An 18,547-nucleotide genomic window follows, 5' to 3' on the forward strand; every position below is an offset into this window, starting at 1 on the left:
TTACTGGGTAACTGTGGAGCAGTCTCCGCCTTCCTGGCAGACAGTCATTCATTCCCGTTGAAATGGTCAGGTTTCCTGATCACCCTAGCTCGCAGGAACACCAGGCAGCAATTCCAAAGTAAGTGGTAGAACACAGGCAAGGGAAGACAAGTCCCCGGGACACGAGCAGCTTCCTGCATCTTGGGTCTGTGTCGGCCCCAGGATCACACCGTTCCCGAGCTCCAGCAAAGAAGCCATGCCGTCAACAGACTGTTCCAAAGTGCCCGCTCTGTGCCAGGCTCTGTCTTGAAAACTCACACCAGGGATGCCCACGGGGTCAGACTCCAGCACTCAAATAGTAGCTGAGTGCACCTCAGAGCTCTCTCCTTTCTCTGTTTTCCAAGCACAAGGAGAACAGGCAGTTTGGCTTTTCTCTCAATACTGTGTGCTCGGAGCACGCAGCCTACAACTTGACCCATATTGGGGACCTCAGAATATGTTTGGAATGGATGAATAAATAAACGAACAGAGTCATGTCTCCAGTCCACCTCCTGGAATCACAGACTAACTCCTCATGATGCAGCAATGAATTCTTCATGAGTCAAACCACTACAGAGCTATGGAAGGAATGAGCAGCACGTTATACTAGGCTTCAAGTGATGTGGTAACTGAAATGTTCTAGATGTGAATTACCTGATTAAATGCCTTTTTGAGTGACAAATAGTACTCTCCTGAAAACAGTGGGCCGGGTTCAAAACCACTTAGCTAACCCTGAGAAGATAGGGAATGCCACTCCATATATGGCTGAGCTCCTGGGTCAGACACCATAGATTTCATGTGCTCCTTTGACCTTGGGGGAAAAACTTTATCTTGAGTTAACTGACGCTTGGTCACAGGGATACCAGTGACAGGTAGGCAGAGGCTCTAAAAGAATTTGCCAGTGAGTTACGAGCTAAGTGGACCTGGCCTCCTCTGTGAAGGGGAGGCAGCATTTCAGGGAGGAACATGTCCCCTGTACCTCTCGTGCTGCCAAGCCTACCTCACATATTTATAGAATATACATAACATCAAGTTGGCCATTTTAGCCATTTTTATGTATACAGTTCAGTGGCATTAAGTATATTCACACTGCTGTGGAATCATCACCACTAGCCACCTGCAAAACATTTTCGTCGTCCTCTAACTGGCACTCTGTACCCATTGAACACTAACCGCCCATTACCCCCATTCACGTGTCCTCACTATGTGCTTCTGGGCAAGTTCCTTAGGGCCTCTGAGCATCATTGCTATAAAATAGAAATAGTAACCTCACCCCATGGGGTTATTGGGAGGATCTAATGAGGTGACACTTGTAACACGCTTAGCACAGGGTCTGGACAAAGCAAGCTCCTAGTAAAGATTCACTGCTTGCACTCACCCAGGTAGGTTAATCTTTTAAAATACTACCACCATCCTGCAGTAGGACTGCTATTTTACTGTGATGGAGACGTGGGGGTCATAGTGATCGTGGCCTCCTTGGAGGATAAACCAAGATAATTCTTGCAAAGTTCTTAGCACAGAACGTGACACATAGGAAACTCAGTGACAATAAATGTGAGGCACCGTTACTCTTTTTGATGTCTCATTCATTCAACAGACATGTACAGGATAACTTTTATGTGGAAGGCCCTTTGCTGGGTTCCAATGAAGAACAAAAGTAAGTAATACATGCTCCTTGCCCTAAAAGAGCTCATGGTCTATGGGAGACAGCCATGTAAACTACTACTTTTGATGCATTTCCTAAACCATAAACAAAGGACTTACTATGTGTCCGGTACTCGGTAAAGCATGTTTACCTACAGAATCTCACTTAACTCTTTCTATAACCCACTGAGATAGGTGCTGCTGTTTTCTCTACTTTACTCATAAGAGGTTGGTACTCAATAGACGTTAATATAAGAAAAGAAAGTAGGAAAAGTGGTTATATATCAAAATTGAACATTCCTGTATTTGTGCTGGGTAGTAGTAGTTATTGAGGCTGCACTTTCTAAAAATGCAGATGGTCTGAGTCCTGATCATGCAGGCAGTCACAGAAACCCATTGACGCTGAGCAGAGCAGAGCTCAGAATACACTGAGAGGCGTGTACGTTGGGCAGTGCGTCCTGGTATCATGGTCTCGATGCTGCTAGTTGTGGCAAATGTGCATTTCAGTCGCCCTTCCCTTGCACAGCATGAAAAGCCCCAAGAAGAGTTGAGAGAACTTGGATTATTTGCTGTTACCCTTCCCTGAAAGGCTAACAGGAAAACGTTAGCCTGGAGACAGGAGAAATAAGGCACATACACCAAATACTCTCAGGGTGCCTGAAGCAAACCACCCCAGCAGAGGGTGTCAGCCAAACGGCCAGTGCTAGAAAAGGCAAGAAGGAAACTGTGTATCTAATTGGTACTGGCCCACGGGGCTTACGGCAACCCATCTTCAGGTCTCAGTGGAACCTTCACTCTTTCAGGAAGTCAGCCCTCTGTCCCAAATCCCAAGCCGGAGGCATGGTTCCACCTCAGGTTCCCAGAGTCCCCAGGGCTACCCTCTGGCCTCCACAGTACGCATAAGCTCCATGACGTTAAGGAGATGTCTTGTCTCCTCTGTACCGGGCACAGCACCTGAAATGCAACCAGCACTCAATAAATATTTAATTATTGAATGCATAATGTTCACTATATTGCAAGAAACTGCAGTTAGATTTAGGAGCTGCATGCCTGAGGAGCTCCTGGTGTCTTCCCTGAGGCTAGAGGAAAGGAGACATACCAGCCATTTTGTGCCCGGGATCCCTTCCAGCCCCTGTCCTGTTGACAAGGGTGTTTCTTGACTGAAGGCCAGGTGTGTTAAGAACGGCATGTAGGTGCTTGCAGGGGATTCAGAGGTAATTGGAAGGTGAAAAAAAGAAGTCAAACCAGAATGGAGAACACTGCCTGGCTGGCATGCCGCAGCAGCCCTCCAAGCAGGTTGCCCTGGTTTTACAGAATTAAGGATGATATCGCCACACACATAGAAGTCTTTTAATTGGTTGCCAAGGCAATGCAGCAGCTTCAGTGGGCATGGAACAGGAATAGAATTCTGCAGAGCTGTGTTCAAGAGGGGTGTTCGGCTGTGATAGTAACAAGCTGCCTGGGTATGAGAAAGGCAAGACTGCAATAGATCTGGTTTGGGACTTTTACTTAATAAACAGAAATGGCAGAGAAATGAGGAAGCAGGGGAGTGGAGCCGAAGAGAAAACTTCCCTTCCTAGCTCTCTGGAAAAGTCAGAGAGGTAATCTTCTGGATCTCAAATTTCTCCTTGGAGTGGTGAATTCCCATGGATGAGGGAACACAGAGCAGATTGGTTCCATGCTTGAAGGAAGGCAGACTAGGATGACTGAAGAATGAAAGGGGATGGCAGTGTTCTCTTCCTCTTGGGAGGTTATAAAGAGGATCCAGGGTGCAGGAGCCTGCATTTTAACAAAAAGAACATTTCCCATCTCCTCCTTTTACTTCCTTTTGTATTAGAAAGGAAAAGAATTTGCAATTAAACCTGTCTTTTATTGTTTTGTTTTCTGTTTTCTGAAGTTTTTGAAACACTAGGATTTTTTTTCACAACCACAAAACGTGGTGGTCGAGGCATTTCCTGGGTTTCCTAACTTCTCCATTCCTGACTGTCCCAAGGACTAAAGAATCAAATGAACTTCATCACACGGAGTGTGTGTCCTGATTGCTTGGGCAACGAGGGAGGGACCAGGATAGAGAGGAGCCAGAGAGGAGGTAGACGTACTTGTTAATAAACATGTGAGTAACAACTACCATCACGTAGCGCACATCGTGTGCCAGACACGCGGTAAAACAACCGTGCTGTCCTTGAATTCTCCCAACAGCCTTTGAAAGGCCAAGATCTTATCCTCCTTTATAGATGAAGAAACTGCCAAGGGGTGGCAGAGGTAGGATTTGAACCAGGTCTGCCTGCATCTAAAGACTGGGCTCTTCACCACATCAGTCAGGGTGACCAAGACAAATCCAGTGTTCCCTTGGGGCCCCACAGAGCCCTGCACCATCTGCCATTGCCGGTCAATGCCTGCTGGCACCAACACCACCATTCTAATGTTGTCAGTAAACTTCCGGAGTGTGATGTCACCCGCAGCCAATCCAACTCCATGCTAACGATGCGCTATGTCTTAACTGGGTGCCACTTGGTCAGAAACGTAAGGGTTTAAATAGTAGAAGTGAGTAAGTGACTAGAGAGGGAGACGAGAGAGGGGGAAACGGAGTCAGAGAAAAGAGGAAGGTGGGGAAGGAGAAAGGCAGAAAAGGCACATGTGAAATCTAGACGGGGCAACAAAAACCACGAAGGAAGGAGGAGGAAAGCGAGGAAAGCTGAGGGAGGAAGCAAGTGTGCGAGGGAGGAATACTTGGGGAGATATGTTATCAGGACATAATGAGCAGCTCTGATCCAGAACTGTCTGCTTTTCCTGAAATGTAAACAGAGTCAAAATGAACTATGTACGCTCCGTTTCTTTTGGAATCCTGTCATCTGGATAGGCAAAATGGTCCATTGACGGTAGAGGAAAATAGAGCCTGAAATTCAGGAAAGTCAGCTTCTAATCCTGTCTAAGCTGAGAACCAGCCGTATGACGTGAAATGTATCTGAGTGTTGAATACACGTTAGCAATTACTATGGTTATAGGAGAAGTCCCAGCATCTCTGAGTCTTAGGATTCCAGCACCTCAATTTTAAAACGTGTGCTCTTCATATAGAATATGCAAGTGGTACAGAAGTATTACACTTATGTTTGTAAGGAAAAAAATATATAAGTTTAAAGGTTTTCAGAAAAATAGCTAACATGTTTGAGCCCTTAGAGTCTGCATGGGCCTGTGCTAAATATTTTACCCGCAGAGCTTATTTAATCCACAGGGCAAGTCTGGTTTACAGATGAGGCAACTGAGGCTCAGGAGTACCAAACAGCTTGCCCAAAGTTACCCGTGCAGACTCACTCCAAGCCCACATCACGTTACCTGGGTTCATCTTGACGCTCAGCGGCTCTGCCTCCCTCACGCCCAGAGGAGACATAGCACATACCTTTTTTTATTTATTAACATGGCATTATTAAGATATATTTCAGTGAAGTTGTGTTACCTGTTTAAACCTTGTCACTCCAGAATTACATCGTACCAACCACATATGCAGGGACCAAATGACTCCCTAATTCCTTTGTATTCTGGAATCTCACACCTCAAAAGACTCGGGGGGAAGGATAAGGAACAGGCTGCACAGAGAGGCATAGAATAAAACTAAGGTGGCAGTGGAAGAAAACCTTTCAAACGTAAAGCAAAAGGTATGAAAAATTTGAACATGGACTTGGCAGCAAGTGGCCCCAGCTTCACGCCTGTAGTTATCCATTCGCACTTTCTTATGCAACCGCTTGCTCAATTCCACCCACTGTTTTGGTTTTGGTTTTAACGTTTTAAATTCTTTTCAAAGAATAGAAAAGTGATTACCGGGTCACAAGGGGTAAATCTGACGGAGATTCCTGATACATAATAGTAATTTGCTTCCATCTGTGTTTGCCAAGAACTCTTTTAGCTACAAGTGACAGAAACCCACCTCAAGCTAGCTCAAACGAAAGTGGAAATTTGTTAGCTCACGGAATGACAAATTCTAAGCTGGAGCTGGTCTCAGGAACTCTCAGGACCCAGATTGCCCTGTCAGATCACTCTTCTCTATCTTAACTCCACTTATTTCTATATATTGGTGTCATACTCTCCAATTGCAAATGACATTCTCCAGAATGTGGATGGAAGACGGTGCATGCCCCAGAGTTCTTAGTCGCATACAATAGAATCCACTGCAAAAACAAAAAAGAATCCACCACAAAACAAAACAAAACAAAAGATTGAAGAAGAAGAAAGATTAATTTAAAAAAAAAAAAAAAAGGGATATTAGGCAGCTCCCAGAATTTCTGAGAGGATTGCAAAGCCTGATTTGAGACCACCCTGCCAGGAACAATGCCCCGAATGGCCATGTGCTGACTTCCAGGGCTGACCCTGCTGGCACTGCACACTGAGGCCGCCCTGGGCCCCACGCCCTTTGCTGCACGTGGAGGTCAACCTTGCGTCAGCCTCCATCACCTTCCCACAGAGGTGGAGACGTGTCCTCCCTGGTCCTCCCTTTGTGTCACTAACTCCCAGTTTGAAGTTTAAGTCAGATTCCTATCGCTGACATACTCGCAGCCTCGATACCCGGCTGAAAGCAGTGCTGACTGATAAAGCTGGCGTTTTCGATTTCTTAATACTGAGGCAATTTCTGCAACCAAAATTCATCAAGTAGATGAGTTCAGATGGAAAGGGGTAGAAACATAGGGCGTTCAGATGCAGCACATTCGAATTACAAATATGTACTATAAGAAACATGGCAACTGACAGCTAGATTTGCATCTTTCCAGCTTCAGAACCCCAGAGAAAAAGGAAAGTCTCTTTCAACACCATCTAGTTCAGTGCCTCGCCCTTAGTAAACACCTGTTGGCCTGAATCCAGAAGCTTTAACTAAAAGGCCTGAACTACAACATGAAACACTCTAGACATACAAATGCTTAAAACAATTATATTTCCACCTTAAATTTTAGCTCCAACTACATGCAGTGCTATTTATCAAATAACACGCAAGATTTCACTTTCTATGGTTGTTTGCCAAAAGCAAAAAGTGCAATTTCATAACTCTAAAATTTTAACACTTGCAAGAAAGAATACCTCTTAAAATTATAGTAAAAATGTTTAGTTTATAAATTTTCTAAAACAACCATGCTTTACTTTTATAGTGTTGAATTTATAAATGAACTGCATTTTAATAAAGTTTGAAATAAAATTCACTTGTCCAGGGAAAAAATAATAATTATAAAGCCTGATTTCAAATCCTGATTCCTTTGTGTGTAGTAATAACAAAACTAAGATAAAATTAAAGTCTTATATCCCCCTAGTTTCCTGATGTCTAAAATATTTGTTCCCTGAACTTTTGTTTAAAGATAGACACGCTGACCTACCTCACTTGTGTTTAACTTTTATGGCTGTCTAATTTCTTTTTGTAGGGGGAAAAAGGGACATAATACTTCTGATAAATGGAAACCTGGCATTTTTACCAATGGAAGTCTACTGAAATAGAAAATGAGATTCTTACCTAGGAAGACTATTAAGAGGCTATAAAATTGTTATTGGCACTTAAAGATACATTAGTAGGGTCAAAAGTAGGATCAAAAAGAACCCAGTAGACATGGCAGATGGCAAATACAATTCTGTTTCATCAGAAAACAGGACAATAAGTTAAAATGCAATCTGTGAAAGAGCTTTCACAGATAGTGTGATATTTGATAGCAGCAAGCAACTGATGGAAATTTTTATACAGATGCAGAGATCACCTTTGCTAACACATACTCTTGCAGTGAGCATCACCCAGCCTTGGCTCTTGCAAAGTTGCCCGTGGAGATAAAATGAAGAGGGCAAACTGATACCATTTTTGAAGATAGAATTTTTCAGAAGCTACTGCATTCCTCCATTCATCATCTCTCTCTCTTTTCTTCTCCTTTTTTTTTGCTTTATGTCAGTTCAAGAGAGTTTATAGTGGGGGAAAAATCCTGAAGCAGTCACCTTTAATTGTCACATTTTGACAATCTGCCTAATTTGGTAGTGGAACTAAGGACATATTGACTCATTAGAATTTTCTCATTTTTCAAGAAAGCACATTCTTTGACTCTTTTCCAGACTACCACTGCCTCTTTCTGGCCTGGGGGATGGGAGAGAGCCAAGGGGACAGATAACATTTCAGATATGGATGAACTAACACTCACAGAATTCTAGGAGCAGATAGGAAACTATTTCAGGATTCCAAAGAATGAAAAGACTCAATATCTAAAATACAGGAAACAATCCTGGTGAATAGTGGTTAAAAGAATTTTGTAGTTTTGATCTAAAAAAAAATAGAAGTCTGGATATCTACTCGGCCACAGTGGTTTTATCATTTTAACTGAAGTTGCTGATTGAGGCCGTCAGTTCAGCAAAAAAGAAAAGTTGGCCAAGCTAGATGTTAACCTGAAGTGTCAATTTTTATTAATACTGATTAGACAAGTTTATCCAAGGAAATCCCTCCTGGGTCAACACAGTTTATCAACTCTGTGTGAGGACGTTTTCAGTGGTACTCTGTACCTTGTCAAACTAACTTAAGCCAAAAAAAAAAAAAAAAAAAAAAAAGGGTAGGGGGAAGAAGGTGACCAAAGCATTGGTAGTTTCATGGAAATCTGAAGGGTAGATCTTAGGCATGGCAAGATCTACAAGTTCACGGTCATCTGAATTCTATATCTTTCTGTCTCTCATCTCAGCCTGTTGCCATGTTCTTCATTCTCAGGAAGTTTCTTTCTAGGAGAATGACACTGGAAATCAAACCTATATCATTCGTGAAGCTCTTAATCTTAGAAAAATTGAGAGTGTCTTCCTGATAATTCTGCCAAGGAAACTCCAATTAGCTTATCTTAGGTCCTGTGTGCATCTCTGTGCAGTGACTATGGCTGGGACAGAAGGAGCAGTCTCATTGCTCAGAAATAGGTCACATGGCCACCCCTGAAGCCAGAGGGCAGGGCAGGGTCAGCTCACCTGCACCACCAAGACTGAGCAGAATTACTAGGGAGTAAAGGAGAGGTGGTTCACAAAAGAAGAGATCTGTGCAGACAAATGTCTCAGTAAGAATGCATTTAAATCATGGGTACATTTGGGGGATTTTTAACTTTTCATGCATGGCATAAAAAATTAAAATTGAAATCAAATTGGAACCAAAATTCAAAGAACTTCCCAATCCCTTATTATTTCTCTGAACCCTCCGACTTTCTAACCAACCTCTTTACCACCCCACAAATCAGTCTATAAAAATCCTGCTCAGACTTCTCCAGGTCCTGTTCAAACACTGCCTCTTTAGAAAATCTTCTGTTAGTTTCCATCTGAGATTCTGTCTGCCTCTTCAGTTTCTGTCGCAAGATTCACCTGGCACTTACTTTGCCCTGCCTTCATATGTGTTACACATGCATGGTTTTGCCTATGCCCCACCCACCTACCACCAGACTGAAACTCAGAAAATACTTTCAAAGAAAAATAATGAGGCAAGAAGAAGAGGAAGAAAAGAGGCTTTCTAAGTCAGGACCCCTCGGGACTCTATGCTTCCCCCATCCTAACACTTATCTCTCTCTATTGACGTGGATTTCTTGTCTGTTTCTTCTTCTGGGTTCATTCCCTTGAGGACAATGACTCTATGATATCCTGCCACCCCTTTTTTTATAGCTTGCACAAAATAAATTATGGATGCATGGATGGATAGATAAATGAATGACTTTATAGAGTTAGTTGCAAGTGACGTAAACCTTTCCTTTGTCCCAATATGAAAGAGTTCCAAAGAATAAAGGGATTCAGATCAGCTAAGTGAGCAACCAAAAACTTTACATGGGAAGGTTTCATAACGGCGTCGAAAACAAAGGGAGCACAATAAATTTAAACAATGGCACAAAACCACGTGTTTTAATGTAATGAAAAACAGCTTCCTATCAGGCTGATTAAACACCAAAACCTCTCCTATCATCGCTTGTACCTGCTTCACTTCCCTGAAGACAAGGGGTTGGATTCAATGACATCCTGTGACCTTCTACACCCCGATCCTTTACCCCCAGCTCTTTGATTCCTTCAAGTTCCCCTTAATTGTTTTGGTTTTTTATTGTTGCATCTCCTTATCACTAGAAAGTCCCCAAACTGTGGTTGTAGTTAAGTTCTATTTACAGCAAAAATGGAGAGGTGAGCATGTTAGAGAGACTTGCCCTTGTCAATTTTGACTGTGGATCCTTCACTGATCCACCTCAGGGCTCTACTTTGTTCTCACTAAAAATGCTCCAGTAGCAAGATCTTTTCTTTTATGTTCTGAGAATAATTAAATGAAGTGGCAAACTCATTTTTGAGCCTTTTGTGATTTCTGACAAGGCTGTTCAAAAAGCAAAAACTAGCTTTGCACAGTGGCAATATCGTAGCCAATGAGGTTTATCCAAGGCGCGATTATTGCTAATTGAAAAAAAGCAAAAACCAGAAAAACCCCATTTGAACCAATTGCAATTTTTCAATCCTCCTAGAAAGGGCACTGTTGTGTTTCAGTGGTGTTTACCCTCAGGCTATGTCTGATTCAGTAGATAAATGAATAGCCATCCAGTGAAGAGTGATGTGAGTTCACGTGTTTACCTGGGGCTATATTACATATTAGCCCTAGAGCAGTGGTCAATTGACCTCTGTGTTACAAATCATCGTGAACTGTTCTGAGCAATCATCATTTTGCTACCTAGAGCCATCACCATTTTGGACCAGGGTGATGGCATTCTTCTGTTAAACTAAGAGAAGAAAAACAAAGTGGAAGTTCAGTTGTATTCATTCAACAAACATTGCCTTTTGCACAGAGAGCATTAGGCTCGGTGTTGTGGGGTCTTCAAAGTGGAAAAGAACTAAGATCATCAGTGTTTACATTCCCTTCTCTAAGCATCATCCATCCTTTCAACAAATATTTATTTATAGGCCACTATATGCCAGGCAGACTATTAGGCCTGAAGAGGCTACAGTGGAGAAAACTCTTACGGAGTATGCAGTCTCATCAGAGAAATGTTAAATAGTGAAACACACAAAGAAATAGATCATTTTAAGGTGTGATTGGAAATAAGAAGAAAAAGGCCTGAAAGCTCTGGCCTGTTCTTGAGGAGGGGTATTTTGGACAATATTTGAGGAGGAAGACATAATTAAAATGAGAGCTCAGAAAAGATACTTCCCGAGGAAGGGAAGCATAAGTCAGGATGAGCCAACGGAAGAGTTGGGCAAGAGTACTGAGGCAAAGGGGGCAGTTTGTGCGAACGTCCTGAAGAGGGGAGAATGAAGGGTTGGAGGCTTGGACATTGGGCCTTGTAAAGAACAGGAGATGAGTCACAGGGGTAGGTGAGGGAGGCACGGACCCAATCAGCTTTTGAGGACAATGGGAAGCCATTAAAAAGTTTTAAATGGGAACAGTCTGATCCAGTGCATTTTCTAAGGACCCATCTGGCTGCCTTGGTGAGAAGGTTTGGGTGAGGGCAAACTGGAAATGGGGAGACCTAATAGGAGAGGATGGCAAAGAGAGATGATGGTGGCAGTGGAGACAGAGAGAAGTGACAATTTTGAGGTCTATTTTGGAGACTCAATTCCCTCAACTGTAAAGTGGAATCAATAACACCCATATCATGGGGTTGCAAAAATAAAAGAAGACAATGTGTGTAATGAGTTTTAACAATGCTTGACACATTGCAAATGCTCAATAACTGTTAGCTCTTGTTTTTGTTTTCATTATTTTCAGACCAATGGGAGTGATTTAAATAAAAACTCTCTTTTCTATTGAGAACCCTCTGGAAGGTTTCTAGACACAAGAATTAAAACACACATTCTATATCCAGCACTGTACCAAATGCTGGTGGGAACACAGGAGAAAGATGGGACATAGTTCTGGTACTCAGAACAATCCAAATTTTGTGGATGGAAAGGAAGAAATGATAAGATGGATACTCATGAAACAACTATAAGTACTTTATAAATAGGGAGCCAAAGACCTTTCAAAGGAATAAGAACTCTTTAGCTTTTACTCTTTAGGTGAAAAACTGCCCATTGGAACAATGATACTGGAACAAAAATCTTAGTAATGGCCGAATACTGCTTAAGGTTCTTGTTTAGGCAATTACCTCAAAACAAAATGAGAAAAATGAGCTGCAGAACATATCTACATGTGCCATATACATATGTTTGTTAAAAATTGTGTTTAGATACATGTTTGTGCATGTCTATGAGTTTGTATATGCATGGGAAAAAATTTAGAACATTTTTTCCAAGAGAAATATAGTGTGAGCCACATATGTAATTAAAAAATTTTAGTAACCACATTATATAAAGAGAAAGATGAAATTCATTTTTAATATATTCATTTAATCCAATATATCTAAATGTTATCGTTTTAACATGTAATCAATATAAAAAATATTAGCAGGATAATTTACTTTCTTTTTTCATACTAAGTCTTTGAAATCCAGTGTGTATTTTTCATGTACAGCACATTAAAACTTGAATTGCAACATTCTAAGTGCTCAGAAGCTATGTGTGGCTGGGGGCCACCATATTGGATAGTACAAATCTGGAAGCATAAACATCAAACTACAGACAGAGATTGTCTTGACCAGGAAGTGCAATAGAGGAGAGAGCAAAAAATGGGGTTATATTTTCTTTTTACATTCTATAGTGTCTAGATTTTTTAATAGAGAAGATATTTTTCTTTGTTTTACTTTTTAATTACACATATTTTAAAGAACTGTTAAGAGCAACATACAGGTACCTGAATTTGCTTCTCAGGTCCAGCCAGATAACCCACCCAGGCTAAAATGTCCTTGATAACAAGGGTTCATGACCAAGGGTGCATAAATATGTACATGCTGCTACCAAGCAGATAAATCAAGCCATTGAGTATTTATTAAAAATTTACAGTGAGGAAAAAAAAAAAATCACCGTGGGAGCAAGACCCCATGAAGGTTATGAAGAAGCTGGAAGCACCTTGAATTTAGAATTTTACTAAAAGAAAAGACCTAGTTATGTAAAAAATAGAGAAAAAAAACCCTCAAGGCTTTCAATGTCATCATCAAGCTGGCAGTGTAGGGCTGACAGTGCAATGGGAATTCAAAAAGGGGAGCTGGTGGGAAGTGGGAGATAAGGAAGGGAGGGAGAAACAAAAAATGCCCACTGCGGGCGTATTGGAGCAGGTCGACTCCAGGTTCCCCTGTGTCACTGAATGGAGATGGAAAAGGGATAGAGGGCAGATTTCAGCACCTCCTGATTCTCTACCTGGTGTATATAGCAGCTACTGAGGTAAGAAGGCAAAGCAGATTAGAGTAAAGAGGGAATCCAAGTCATGACTTGGCAAAGAATACCAGGTAAATTGGGAGGGGTAGTCAGTATACACTCTCACATGGGTGTGTGCTTCCCGGAATTCTGTATGATCCAGGTCATGTGGGAGCATTGCATATGATGAGCACATTCTCCCAGAATTCTGCATTATTCCCTCCCTATCGCTTTCATCTGAAAGTTCTCTACTTTACCAAGAAAGAAGAGATTCAGGTGCCAAAGAAACCTACTCACACTGCCTAATAATAATAATGGCTACTCGTGACCAAGCCCTTGCTCGCATTGACTTTACATGCATCAACTTATTTAATCCTCACACACAAAAAAACCTTTGGCAGGTATACCATCAGCATCCCATTTTAAATACTGGAAACTGAGACTCAGGAACATTGAGTAGCTTGCTTGCCCAGATTCCCACTGCCAGTAAGGGTGGGAGCTGGTATTTGTCATCATCTGAACCCAAGCCAGTACTCTTGACTACTAGGCTGTATCTGCTTTCCTTCCTATTGGGTATTAATGGGGCCCCATCCTATCCTCGTAAATAAACTGAAAAGACAGTCAGTATAAGAAAAATATTCTTTCAGTTTTCCGAGCCCTCCAGAAATTACATGAATTCTGAGTTTGGAGAATTTTTTTGAAAAGGGAAGTGAACTATATAGGCTTGATGTATGTCAGAAGACATTCTGATAATTCATGAACACGTTATTTTACTGACACACTTATAGATACATCTTGATCTGCACATTATTCTCAGAGCATTTGAAAAGGAGGGAGACAAAAGCAATCTCTTTATGAAACTTGGACTCATTTTTGAGTCATAAAGAATATTACTGGGAACCTGGGAAGTCCCAAGGACTTCCAAACTTAAACAATTTCTAGCCTCAAAGTTTCCTTTGCTTTGGGCTAGTTCTCCTTGACCAGGCTCCACTTTCTCTTGAAAGAACTTGGAAATCCAATCCAAAACAACCTATGAATATTACCTGCCTAGTTGTGTCTGAACTTGAGAACTCTACAAGAAGCCATATTTGTTGCATCTACAAATTGAGCCCTTGGGCTTGGAAACTTTTCCTACCCATCAAAGCTGATGAGCAGGCTTTGTTGGTTTGTAAGTAAATGAAACAACAAGCCAATAAACAATAATCTGCCTCTCCCCTTCCCTCTGAATCCAGGCTTTGGAAAGTGACTGTTCTAGTTATAGCAGCTGATTGAGGGAAGAGGAGAAGGGACCAACACATGCAGGGCTCCTCACCTGTGTCATTTCACCTTCACAGTGACTGTATAAGGTGGGGATTATTCCCGCTTTGACTGATGTGAAAACTGGAACTTAGAAAAAGTAGGTGATTTCTCCAAAGCCTCCTTGCTGACAAATGGCTCCAAAGCCTATGTTTATTCCTCAGCACAGTGCTGTTTTCTAGGATGGGAGAGTCCAAGCAGAATTATAAAGCATCCAGGCCAAGGTGAGAATGAAGTTCAATTATTCTGTTGGTCAGTCCACAAGGACTAGTAAGGATGAGTACTGTGACCAGCCATGTGCCAGGTGTTACGGTGGGTGCTGAAGAAGAAAATTGTGTGGTCCTCGCTGGCCCCAGCAGAGTGTTGACAAACAAGGCTATCACTTCTGCAATGGCCAAACTAAGATCAATACTCAGTATCACGGCATAAGATGAGCATGAGCCTTGGAATAGTCAAGAAGGAATAATAATGATAATGGCTAACAATTTTGAGCATTCACCAAGTTCTGAGCCTTGTATATGGCTATCTCATTTAGTCCCACAACAACTGTATGAGGTTGGTGTCATTATCAACCCTCTTTTAAAGAGGAGGAGACAGGACCAAGACCACCCAGGTAGACGTGGGAAAGCTGGGAAGTGAACCCAGATCTCTCTCTCTCCAAAGAACCAGATAGACTTTGTTCAAATCCTTACTCTACTAATTACCTGATGACCTTGAGCATGTTATTTAACTTCTCTTGTGTCAGTTCATCTGGAAAATAAATAAACCTAGTAATACCAAAAGAAAGAGAGAAGAAGGGCGAAAGGGAGGGAGGGTGGGAAGGAGAGACAGAGAGAGAGAGAGAGAGAGAGAGACAGAGAGAGAGACAGAGACAGAGACAGAGACAGAGACAGAGAGACAGAGAGAGAGAGGAAGGAAAGGAAAAAGAAATGTCACACTCTTAATTATAGTAGGTGGAGAGGACAGGGAATATTCCAGCATCCCATCAGAATAGCAAAGGCTCCATTTCTACTCTTCAGGACAAATTGGTTTGTTGCCTCCTAAGGTTGTAAGTGCAGAAGCAAAGGCATTAGAAGGATGTGGGCCACCACCACCACCACCACCACCACCACCACCAACACCAACACCGCCACCACCACACCCAACCACAATATTGACCTGCTCCCTGTAGATCAGGCTCCAGGGTGCCATTCACATGGCAACCACTGCTGATTGCCTAAGGTCATAAGAGGGGCAACGGACTGGATTTGAAGTCCTTCCCCAGCTGAGCACTGCCTCGAGGGGTGAATGTCACAGGAAGCCCAAGTATCTTCTGGGCCTCATCACCACAGAGGTAGGCATCTGCTCTGCAGTGCTCCTACATCCTTTGCACCCTTCCAGGAGATACACAGGCTACATAAATTACCCCTAATGATTTGGCATTATGGCAAGTCACTTGGCCTATTTGGTAGAGGGATTTTGAGGGTGATTGGGGCCAACATGGAGCTGGGGACTGGCAGCGTACATTCCGCTAATCCTCATTTGAGATCCATGGGGGCAAGACTTTGTCCTGTTTGCTGCGTTATTCACAATGGAAGGCACACAGCTAGGCATGCAAGATACAGGGGAAACCAGAGTATGAACCTGCCCTTGAGGAACTCACGGTCTGATGGAATGAGACAGACGTGTAAACATGCAATGACAAAGAAGGTTCATAGAGGAACAGCATGTGCAAAGGTTCTGAAACAAGAGAGAACTTGGAACATCAGGGGAAGAAAGAGGAGCACTGAAGCTGAAGAAGTTGACAGTGGCCTTTAAGCCGTGTTAAGGAGTCGGCACTTTATCTTGGGGACAGCGGGGAGACTGCTGAAGAGGTCTAAGAAAGATGTGACCATTTAGGAGCTGGGCATTTTCAACATTATCTTCCACACCAGCCAAGAAAGACAATGGATCTGAAAACAATTGACCTTCTCTCCAAAATAAGTTTTTTGAGTCTTTCAAATTATTAGCTATATATGTAGTAGTTGCTGAAATGTCCAAAAAATAGATTCATTCTTTTAAGAATTATGAGAAGTTGCTGAAATCTCTATTGACCATACAGGAGCAAAGAGATGCTGCTTTTATTGTGCCATAAAAGTAACCCAGCTTTCCTAAGTCTTTCTCCAAGAATACTTGAGCCCATTCAATCCAGCTCAATTTGTTCTTTGGTTTTTTTGTTGGTTTGTTTGTTTTTGTTTTTGACTTTAAGGCAAAACTGTCTTCTAAATATTTCAGCCAGGCATAATTGGATGGGTTCTACTGCATTTTCTACTTAAGACATACATGAGGCAATTAATAAAACTGTGAAGCAATGACAAGGAGAAAAGAATAATCGGGGAAGAAGTGTATTTGTTTGCTATGCTGTGTAACAAATTCCCACAAATTTGGAGGCATAAAACAACACACACTTATTATCTCACAGTCTCAATCGATCAGCAATCCACTCACAACCAGCTGGATCCTCTGCAGTCACGGGGTAAGCCAGGGCTGGGTTCTCATCTGGAGGTTCGACTGAGGAAGGCTCCACTTCCAGGGTCACCGAGGTTGTTATCAGAATTTATTTCTTTGTGGCTGTAAGATTGAGGGCCCAGGCTTCTCAGTGGCTGTTTTCTGACGGCCACCTCCAGCTCCTAGAGAGTGCCCTTGGTTCCTTGTCACATGGACCTCCTAACATGGAGACTTATTTCTGCAAAGCCAGCAAGAGAGAGAATCTCTAGCAGGACAGAGTCTTACATAATGTAAAGTACTCACAGTACTGACATCGCATAACCTTTGCCACGTTCTGTTGATTAGAAACAAGTCACAGGTCCTGCCTGCCCTCAAGGGGAGGGGATCATATGAAGGCATGAACACCTTTGTTCCTGATGGAGGATCATGGGAGTCACCTTAGAATCTATTTGCCACAGGTGGATAGGGAAAGGAAGGAAAAGAAAAGAAAAATGAAAAGAGGAGGACAATATATCTATGTATAATATATATAACATTAATTAACCATGTATTGTGTGCAATGTACTGTGCCAATTATCTTTACATGCATTTTATCACTTAGTCTTTTCCAAACCCTGTGTGATAGGTGTTCCTGTTATCCTCATTTTACAAAAGAGAAAACTAGGATTCAGAAAATTAGGTACATTTCTCAAGTTCATGTAGTATAAAAGTAAAACCAGAATTCGTACTCATTTCTATTAGATTCTGTAGTCCAAGTTTATAACTACTATGCTGTATTTTAAGAGAGCAGAAGAGGAGAGAGAAAAGGAGAATAAAAGAGAGAATGGAGAAATGAGAGAGAACAGTTTCCAAACAAATGCAAATTTGTTCCTAAAATTCTTGGCAATCAATAAGGAAACCTGTAGGTTTGCAATATATTGGCTTAGTCTCCGCAGGAAGCAGCCAATTAGAAAAACAGCATCTTGAACTGAAGCCAGGGAGACCATAGATGAGTCTCATCCTTCTGAACCTTTCTCTGGCCCACCTGAGTTTGTCACAACCTAGAGCTAAACCGTAGCCAATCTGTACCCAGGACCTTGGAGATGCCCAGCTCATCCAGGCAGCGTCCTACACCTATTCTGCAAGAGAGCATCTGGGCCCAGGCAGCTGGGCCAGGGCCTGGGCTTGTTTTTCACGGCTCATTTGCAATGTCCCGTTCTATTCCTGGACACTCGTTCCTTCCCAAGTGACACTGGAGCTCAGTTTCCCAAGAACCACTTTAACAAGATGGCTCTGAAAGTGCTGCTCCATTTCAGTCCTCAGAAATTAGCATTTTCCAATGCATGCTCTAGGAAGAATGGCTGACCATGGCACACCGCTGACTCCCCTCTTAATGCCTGAAAGGGGCAGCTGTAGGCGCCATGGGAAGCCTCTTTAAGCAGACGTAAGATGACTCATAGCAGTGTGGGGGACAGGGAAGGGTTTAGAAATTGGATCCCTCTTGCACCCTTTCAGGGCAGGCAGGTTGGCTAGTCCCAGCTGACAAAGCCCCAGCTGGTTCCCACCTGCCCAGAGGGAGAGATGAGTAAAACCATTGATACTATGGTTCACAGTCAACCCTGCCGGGATCTAACCAAGCAGTAAACTTGTATCGATTTCAGACTTTATGCCAAGCACTGGACCCTCAGTGGAGAGTCATAGAAAACAGAAGATATTGTAGTCTCATAGCTGGTCCTGCCATTTGCAAGCTGTGGGGCTGTAGACAAATCCCTGCTCTGTAGCTCACATCTCTTATCTGAAGGTGGGAATAAGAAGAGGACCTACCTCCTGGACTGTTGTGAGGCTTAGATGAGATACTGTATTCGGACATAGTAGTAACTGACCAATTAATGTAACTTATAGTAGGCACTCAGTAAGA

At 42.4% G+C, this 18,547-nt stretch overlaps 1 protein-coding gene and 1 pseudogene across 1 annotated transcript in view; both read left to right on the forward strand.

The window, feature by feature from the left end:
• Nucleotides 1–18,547, forward strand: part of SH3RF2 (SH3 domain containing ring finger 2) — a 113,034-nt gene that overhangs the window by 8,760 nt on the left and 85,727 nt on the right. The gene's annotated exons all lie outside the window — the stretch shown is intronic.
• On the forward strand, nucleotides 10,003–10,133 carry LOC141567387 (U4 spliceosomal RNA; annotated as a pseudogene).

The sequence above is a fragment of the Rhinolophus sinicus genome, chromosome 5 (assembly GCF_057876585.1).
Source record: "Rhinolophus sinicus isolate RSI-liver-muscle chromosome 5, RSI-T2T, whole genome shotgun sequence".
Classification (NCBI taxonomy): Eukaryota; Metazoa; Chordata; class Mammalia; order Chiroptera; family Rhinolophidae; genus Rhinolophus; species Rhinolophus sinicus.